This window comes from Elaeis guineensis, chromosome 6 (genome assembly GCF_000442705.2).
Source record: "Elaeis guineensis isolate ETL-2024a chromosome 6, EG11, whole genome shotgun sequence".
Lineage (NCBI taxonomy): Eukaryota > Viridiplantae > Streptophyta > Magnoliopsida > Arecales > Arecaceae > Elaeis > Elaeis guineensis.
Window position 1 is genome coordinate 108,154,726 of NC_025998.2, and position 9,564 is coordinate 108,164,289.

At 32.2% G+C, this 9,564-nt stretch overlaps 1 pseudogene; it reads left to right on the forward strand.

Moving 5' to 3' along the window:
* The first annotated feature begins 678 nt into the window (after positions 1 to 678).
* Positions 679 to 2,620, forward strand: LOC140858655 (uncharacterized; annotated as a pseudogene).
* The last annotated feature ends 6,944 nt before the right edge of the window (positions 2,621 to 9,564 follow it).

The window sequence follows — 9,564 nt, forward strand, 5'->3', positions numbered from 1 at the left end:
ATCGCCGCTACCATCCCTTTGCCTAAGTCATTTCGCTACCCCATTTCCTTCAAAGGTCTCCTAATCTCGGAGTTCTCCTTGCTGCCGTACGTCTCCCTATTCAATTTGCTAGTATCTTCCCTATTCCGATAGAAGAGTCTATTTAAACCAAATGAATAGGCCGATGTTAATTATATTTAATAATATATATATATTTTATTGATTTTATAAGAATTATACATGCTTATACAAGGTATGTTGGTGCTTATTGTATATTTTTTAGTTTGTACAATGATATTTCATGCTCATGTTATATTTTCCTATAAGTGAAATTGTACTTTTGATATCTGCACCGATAACAATTAGTAATGGTATGAGATTTTTTATGGTTGTATAGGATCTATAAATACTTGGATAATATACAATAGTATTTGTCATAGTTCTCTTATATACTGTACTATGACATCTTGTGACCGTATTAAATTCTCTAATATTTCTTCCTTCATTTTTTACTTAAAAAAAAAAAAGACAAAATGAACAGACCAAACAAAAACAAAAGATGCCATACAAAAGATTTAGATGTTTTCCTTTTTGGTCTCCATTTTCTTTCATTTTGTTAATATAATTTTGGTTGATAAGCATTCTCTTTTATAATCTATATTATTTATATCTATTTATTTCATATACAGGCTTCTTAAAATGGAGTAGCAACTATTCAAATTGAAGGTGAAATTTAGAGGATATTTTAAGAAGCTTAAAAATTCTATAAGATGAAGTACTATTTTGGGAGATAAAAGAGCTGGTTAATTGATATTGACTACTATTGCTATAAAGACTTATATAATGATATAGTGCATATCTTCAATTTGAATCTTGAACAAAACATAAAGATTTGGTCTGTGATTAGATATTTATCACTTAAGTCTTATATGATATTAAACACAGGTTACAAATTGATGAGTTTGTTTGTGGAATACAAGGATTTAAAAGAGTGCTTCTTATTTGTCCCAAAAAAGGTCAATAATATACAACTTTCTCAATCAACATTAGGCAGCCAAGATCAATTTGAAAGGCAGAATCAAAATGAACCTCTAGCTACCATAGGCATTGATACCCCAATTGGTGCTGTTGAAAATAATGACTGTTGGGATACATGATGAAACTATATTTCAAAAAGAGTAAAAAATAGATACTGAAATTTATGATTCTAAGTAGTTATCACTGTATTTATAATAGTGATTCTGATGATGATGATTATAAAAATATTATTGAGTATGAGGGAGAGACATATAAGATTTATAATGAGAATCCTAACACAGTCGTAGAGGCAAAATATGCAAGTCAAAAATAGTTCAAGATGGCACTAAATCAATATGCTATACTAAATGAATTTACTGTAAGAGTTCTCAAAAGTAAATCGAGTAGAATAATAGTAACTTGCAAAGATGAAACTTGTAATTGGAGACTCCATGCTTCACTACTATGTGATGGTTATACATTTGAGGTATTAAAGTTGAAATATCGATTTTTTATGTTATCGTGTTTATGAAAAATATTGCATGTACTAATATATTGTTTATTTACATGTGTAGGTCCAAAAATTGAATGAGCCTCATACATACTCATCTGTGAATAAGTGTGGCAACAAAATGGCCACACAATTTTGGATACGTAATAGGGTGATTGGTTGGCTAAGAAAAGAGAATGACTTATCACTTATAAAATTAAGAAGGAGATTGTTGCAGTTTCATCATGTTGAGCTTCCATATCATAAAGTTTGGCGAGAAAAAGAGCTCACCATGTCCTTGATTCATGGTAATTGGGCAGATTCTTTTGAGAGAATGAAAGATTTCAAGAAAGAGCTTTTAAGAAATCCGGATAGTGTAGTAAAGTTGAAATTAGATGTGGTTGGTGATAAGCATTACTTCCACTGCTTCTTTATAAGTCTACGAGCTTGCACTATTGACTTCTTAGCTGGTTGTAGGCTTTTCATAGGCCTGGATGGCTGTCACATAAAGAAAAAGTTTAAGGGTGTGATGATAGCTACTACAGCACTTGATAGAAATAATGGTTTGTTTCCAGTTGCTTTTGGTATAACAGCATCTAAAAATAATGATAGCTGGATTTAATTTTTGGGGGCATTTAAAGAATCAATTGAAACTTTAGAAGGTTTAGTACTTGTATTATATCAACAAAAGAGACTAGAAGAAGTGGTACTATAGATATACCCTTAAGCAGAACATAGAAAATGCATGAGGAATTTATATAAAAACTTTCCAAAAAAGTTTCCAGGACATTGGCTTAAAATTAAGGTATGGGGAGCTACAAGGGCATATAAAAAAGTTGAGTATGATGATATCATGAATCAAATTAAGGAGGCTAGCTTGGAGGCATTTAAGTATCTTAGTGCTAAAAATATTGGTTTATGAAGTAGATCACAATTTATCACAGCTAAGTATTCCTATATAATGAATAATCTTCAGAGTCATTCAATGTTTGGGTTTCTAAGGCTAGACATAGATCAGTTTTTGATTTATTGGATATTGTAAAACAAAAAATTATGGTAAAGATGGAAGTGAGAAGGAGAATGGTTGCTCGCTGGAATGAAAATTTAGTTCATATCGTAATAAAATTTATATAAGGGATATTAGTCTTAAGTTGGGTGATTATAATGTTTATAGAATAAGTGATTACAAAGCAGAAGAAATTGAGATGAATGGAAGATATAAAGTAATCCTCAATGAACAAAAGTGCTCTTATCGTTTGTGGGAGGTGTCAGGATTCCTTGTATACATGCTGCGGCTTTTATTTGTAGTATGAGAGGTACAAAATTAGAAAATTATATCTTGAAGTATTTTACTATTGCAAAGTATAAGATTACTCAAACATTAGAAATTAGACAATTATTTGATAAGACCCAATGGATAAAAATTGATAGTGGGTACAGGGTGCTACCCCCTAAGCTTAGTCTAAGACCTTTAGGAAGGTCAAAAAAGAAGATAATTAGAGGTACAGATGAGAATACATCGAAGAAGATCGACAAATGCAAGCATTGTGGTCAGCTTGGGCATCATGCAAAGACTTGCAAAAATCTAGTAGTGGAGAAATCTCAAGCTTCAGTATCCTCGTCTTTTGCACCGAAAAAAATTGGGAGGTAACATGTAGCACTATTCTGACTTTATGATATTTATCATTTATCACTTATCATTAAAATATTATAGGCCCAAGGAAAATAGTTTAAGAGAAAGAGTATCAATTATAGGAGATATATATGCAGTATTCATAGCACCGAGAGGGCGAAAAAACAAAAGACGTCCCCACAAGCAGACTAAAAGAATGGGAGTTTCAGTCGAAGAGGATAATTCGCACTCATAATCTTGATTGGTATGTGATTGGATATATGCAATATAATTTTTGTATCTTATTTGCTTTCAAGTTATTTGGATTGCAGTTACAATTATTACCAAACATAATTTATTTGTTGATTTAGAGTTAATTTACTGGTTTGCAGGGACTCTCTTGTTGCATTTAAATTGTGGGGGCTTGGTGGTAAGCTACCAGGAGTTCTTTTCTTCCTTTTCTCATTGTTTTGTTCCATGTAAAGCTTAATGGTGGATTCAGAGGTAGACTTTTCTATGGAACAATAGTTCTTCATGTTGAGTTTTGCTTCATATCTCATGCAGAAAAGAAAGTGTCAATCTGAACCAGTGTGCACAAAGTGACAAAAGTGCTACCTGTTTCTTGTTCATGTATCATATCATATCATAAATGGATGGCTACCTATTTTCTGTTTGCAAAGCAATTCGTTTGATAATCAGCTCAAGCTTTTTTATTTTATTCTGAGCATCTGCTTTTCCTATTGTGATTGTAACTAGCTAGTGCATTTAAGCAGCTAGAATCTTCCATAATTGCTTTTTCAAACAATGATCTGCGACTTCAGCTCTGTAGCTTGTCTGTAAGCCCCAGACTGCCTCAAAGTTTTATCAGAAAAGGGTATACTACTGCATAGAAAATTTCTTCATTTGAAAAATTGGAGGTCCAAGTACAAAGGCACCAAACGTCTATCCCGTAGAAGTTTTTTCACTAGTTGAATTTTGTAGTTGCATATTGTTGACTCTGGAACTGAATATGCTATCGAGTATTGATATAGTCTGCTGCTAGAACTTTTACGTACCAGATCGAGCTAACCGTGGCCATGGTAGAATTATTATATCCGTCTTAATGTTACATCTTTGTCAGTGCTTAGCCTGCATTCTCGTGGCCTTGGAATTTGGCTGACTTAAGCACCATGGGAGTCTACTCAAAAAAGACGGAAAATTGTAGGTCAACACTGCTGCAATTTTAACTTTCACATGCTTTTCCAAGTCAACCTATAGAAAGCTACGGAGTTAATTAATAAATATAAAATTATGAAGGCTGTCATATTAATTAATATATTTAATTTTTTTTATATTTATTATATGTATATATCCTATTAAGTATATAAAATTACATAAATATCTTTATAAAATTACTATTTGCATGTATAACCTTAAAAATATTTTTTTTTTACATATCTATCCATTAAGTATATTTCGATCATTTTAATTTAAGTCCGTTAATTTTTTAACGGCATTAGATGGAGTGGGTATATATGTAAAAAAAAAAAAATAGTAAACATGCAAAATAAATATTTTAGAAGGGTATACATGTAAATATTAATTTTGGGAGGGTATTTATACAAAATCCAATATTTCGGAGGTTATACATGCAAAAATCCCTATCAAATTTATCCCCTCATTCTTTTTGTTGCATTTAGAGAGTGGATAAGAATAAAAAAGTGATTAGAGGGATAACATTTCCCCTTTCTATGTTATAAGTTTATATCATCAAAATGAAATAGAATTATATCTGACTATTCATCTATTCCTTCTCGTGCTTTAAGCTTGTTTCCTCTCCCTGCTTCGAGTGCTTGGCTAGATATCTCTCCATTTACACCATCTGTGGCAGCATATCCTCTAATTTATACTATCCAGGCCACTTATATCCTGCCTTTTTTTCTCCATTGAATGCAACCTAATAGTACATTTAGTTGTTGTTAATTTTTTTTTTTAATCAATGATGTAATGAAATGGATGGCATCAGCTACTATTTGCTTTCGATAGGGAAAGAATGAGATCTATATTGAGATATCTTGTGAGCTTGGTTCACTAGGATAGGCGCTATTATATGTGCTATGATTTACTACAATGGATTTGGGCTTTAGGCTCCCTTCATGACTTTAACATACATACATGCATGCATGCATGCATGCGCGCGCGCGCGCACGTGCACACACACACACACACACACACACACACACACACATATATATATATATATGGGTGTGTGTGTATGTATGTATGTATATGGCTAAAAAAAATAACCTTCCATATTTTATATGAATTTGCAAATGTCTCTATATATCTAATTACTATAATGTCAATCTAGTATTTTTTATATTGTTGTAATGTGACCCACTCTCCTTTCAATTGGCATCAGAGCTTATCTATAGTATCTACTTGTTAGTTGATATTGACATAATTTGTCAGAAATGCCTATTTCTAAACTGTCATGAAGGTAATTAAATGATGTTGAGATAATTAGGTGATATAGAGGTAATTAGGTGATGTATCATCACCATTACCACAATAAATAAAATCTATTCTCAAATCCTAACCCTAACACTATCTCTTCTCCCAATACTAATCCCTAAGCCTTATCCCTAAGATGGCCATACATCTGTCATCATCGAACCCTCTACTGCCACTGCCACAACCACCCCCCCAACAGCCGCTGCCCCATCCTCTTTCACTCCCCTTATCAATGGCAACCAAATAGCTCTCCTCCTAAGAAATACACAAGTCTGCCACTTCTGCCATCTCCTTCTCTACTCTTACATTGCCTCTAATAGATTTGCTATCCTCTCAACCTTTGATCCATGCCCTCGACTGTAATTCGACCCCAAGAGAAGCCAGAATGGGAGGAGTAGAGTTGGTGCACCTCTTTTGTGGTCTTTCTTTGCTCCTGCCATATCCTCCTTATCATCATTGGCTCATCATCCTCACCACCAAGCTCTACCTCTTTTATTATGGTCTCTTCTACCCATCTACTAGCCATGACTTCTATAATGTTACTCCTAAACCCTAGATCCTTCTCCACCTCTATTGCCTCTCCCAAATCTGGTGTGGAGAAGGGATTGAATTCAGTAGATCTGAAGGAGGTGGAGAGGGTTAATAAAGTGATCGAGGACTCTTTACCTTAGATCGGAACATGGAGGTGGCATTGGACAAGTGCAGTGTTGATCTCAACCCTTCTCTTGTGATCAATGTCCTCGAGAGATTTTAGCATACCCATAAGCCATTATACATATTCTTCCCATGGATTAGAGGGAGGCCAGTGTTCGCACATGACTCTAGCACTTGCAACAAGATGCGGAGCATTTTGGGGAAGATGAGGTAGTTTGATACCATGGTGGCATTCCTAGAGGAGATGGAAAAAAAAGAGGTTTTTTATGGTGGAGGCATTCAAGACATCAATCAAAACCTTTGCCGCTATTGAGGAGATGAAGAAAGAACTTGAGATCTTCTAGTTGATGAAAAGGTATGATTTTGTTGTAGGATTGGAGATGATTATTTTCCTCAAGGGCTAGCTTGCTACAGCTGCAGTGGTAGTGGGTATGGCCATCTTTGGGGGGGGAGGATTGAGGTGGGGGGATGGGCTTAAGATTAGGGTTTATTTATGGACATGATGGTAATGATAGATCTATATCCCCTAATTACCTCTATATCAACTAAAAAGTAGGTATTTCCTATGAACTACATCTACCCCAGCTAACAAGTAGGCATCGCTAGTAGGGTTGAAATCATGTCGAATACGGATTGGATACCAGTAAATCTATATCTATATTTATTTTATTTGATAAATATAAATATGGATATAGATATTATTTGAATGTAAAAATTTATATCTATATTTATTTTAAATAGATATGGATAATGAAAGTATGGATACAATTGTAGATATAAGTTGGATAGTGAAACTTTATAACTACAGAATCAAATATATTACTAAATAGATGATAAAATAAGTTAATAGCATGTTTATATATTATATATTTTTTTAAAATTAATAATTATTATATAAAATTATATAGGGTTATAGGTAGATTTAGATATTTGGATATGGATCGGATATTTGTCTATCCATATTCATATCTATTTTTCTTTGATGGATATGGATATGGATATGGATACGGATATTAGTTAGATCCTCAAATTTTTATCATATCCAGATTGATTCGGATACGACAATGGATCTGGATGGATATTATTCATATTACTTTTACCCTTAATCATTGGTGAGCTTTAACACCAATTGAGATGAGGGTGGGCTACATTGCAATAATGTGAAAAATCCAAGGTTGATATTACAACAATTAGATATGTAGAAAGATATTTGCAAATTCATACAAAATGCGAGAGTTTTCTTTTAGCCTATATATTCATATGTAATTAATAGCAACCATTATAATCTATTATTTAGCATCATAACAGTCATTTATGATGTCAACTACTATCATAAATGAAATATTTTTTCAAAAATCAAGAATTTTTCATTAATTTGCACTCCAATAGAGATTGTGTAGTTGGAAAACTAATATTTTGTATCAAGTGAATGGTGATTGAAAATATAATATTATTATCATAACTATCATTGTAGTAGTGGTTATTTTAATGCTAAAAATGTATAATAGTATGTTTGGAGGTAAATAACAGTCATTATAACATTAAAACACTCAATAATGGTTTCTATGAGGTCAAGGTCATCGAAACCTTCATATGTACACATATTGGTAAATGCTGAATTGCTTTCAGGCTTTCAACTTGTAAACTCTCTTCATTATAACTCAGGCCCTTACTAAACAAAAGTAATTAGGCATCTAAAATTGAGAGAAGTTAGAACTTGAAACATCCAATATTGTTACAATACCAACACTTCTTGCCACAATTTGTCCTCCCTTTATATTAAGTATGTCACGCTCCTAATCTAAGATTGTGAGCCAGGGGTCATGGTAACTGCCATGTACTCTTAAAGAACTCTCTCCATCTACATGCAAGATATCTCATCATAATATTATAGGTAATAGTGGAGTAAAATTTAAATAATTAATATTCAACTTTAATTCAAATAGATAAATCAAATATATTACAAAATAATATTTCATAATATTGCATTAAATTTTAATAAATTCTAATCTCAAATAAAAATATCAAAATCTACCTCTAGTTCGCTACCCCATAATGTATCTCTGAGTCAAGCTAGTTCTCTAATATGTAAAAATAGTAAAATACAGAGTAATGAGTTAGACAGTCTAGTAAGTAATATATCCTTGGGCTAGATAATTCAAGCAATAATAATAGATTGAAAAATAAACATACAAGGTGCATCAATTCAAACATACGATATTAGTCAAAATAAGATCCATATAAATTCAGTCTTTTCAAAATTTATTTTCATTCATAAATCAATTTTTTTCATAAACATCCAATTCACCTTGATAGCCACGAACTATGACTATATTTATACTATATGGCTAGGTCTGAATGAGCTCAAAATAGATAAGGTGCCAACGTATAACCTCTATTGGCAGGGTATCGATATACCAGTGCATAACCTTCACTGGCAAGATGTCGATATATCAATGCATAATTTCTACTAGTAGGGTATCAATGTACCAATGCATAACCCTTACCGGTAGGGTGTCGATATATCAGTGCACAATTTCTACTAGTAGGATGTCAATATGCCAGCACATAATCCTCGTTGACAGGGTATCGATGTACCAGCACACAATCTCCACTGATAGAGTATTAATATACCAGTGCACAACTTTCACTAACATAATATTGATATGCCAATATATAACTTTCATTGGCAGGATTTCGATACATAGTTAGACTGCGAGTCAAAATTCATATCCAGTTAAATCTCTTTTTCGATAAAATTAATTTTATATTTCAATCAAATAATACACAAAATCATTCAAAAATCAAAATTAATCGATCATAACTCCATAAAAAAATTAATACATTCAATAATGCATCAAATAATATTCTACAATGAAATAAATTTTAACAAATAAATATTTTGCTTCATATTCATATATCATAAACAATATAATTTGAAGTTTAATGATACAAATGCTGTACAGTTTGCCAATAAATCTAAAAAAAGAATCACATTAATTATGTTATACGTACTCCAATCAATCCTAATAATTTTAAAATTTTTTTTTTCAAAATCTTTAATTTATAGATCATATCGCAGTATCCACTAGTGGACATTTTCTTATTGAGATAACTACAACCCTATACATAATTGAGTCTAATAATCAAAAAGGATATAGATAATTAAAAAAGATATAGATAATTAAGAAAGACAGGATTGATGGATAGTCGCAGCCAATGGTCTGAGTTGGTTTGGTCATCATAACTTCATCTTATCAAAATCCATCCTAAGATACAAATAGTTCAAAGTCTCTCTACTAGATCAAGTCAGATTCAA